This window comes from Wasmannia auropunctata, unplaced genomic scaffold, assembly GCF_000956235.1.
Source record: "Wasmannia auropunctata unplaced genomic scaffold, wasmannia.A_1.0 LD336090.1, whole genome shotgun sequence".
In the NCBI taxonomy this organism is placed as follows: Eukaryota; Metazoa; Arthropoda; class Insecta; order Hymenoptera; family Formicidae; genus Wasmannia; species Wasmannia auropunctata.
In genome coordinates, this window is record NW_012026800.1 from 4,433,437 (window position 1) to 4,433,859 (window position 423).

Below are 423 nucleotides of genomic sequence, written 5' to 3' on the forward strand. Positions count from 1 at the left end.
GTGTGTGTGCGTGTGCGTGTGCGCGTGTGTGTGTGTGCGTGCGGGCGTGCGTGTGTGTTTATATAATATATGTATATGTGCGTGTGTGTGTGTGCGTGTGCATATATTGTTAATTACAAATATTACATTGAACATTTTTGTTTTATATATCGTATATTATTATAAAATAATTTTATCAAAATTGACAATATTTTATCGTGTATCTATTACATATCTATCTATGTATTTCTATAAATGTACATATACGAATAGGATACTCGATAAAATATTATCAATTTTTATAAAATACGATTAGATAAATATTGATTAAAGATTATCACTATAGGTTATATGCTTAATAATATAAAAAAAGATAAAATATTTATCAAAAATATTAGATAACAGATCTAATATTTATGAACAAAAAATACGATAGGATATTAT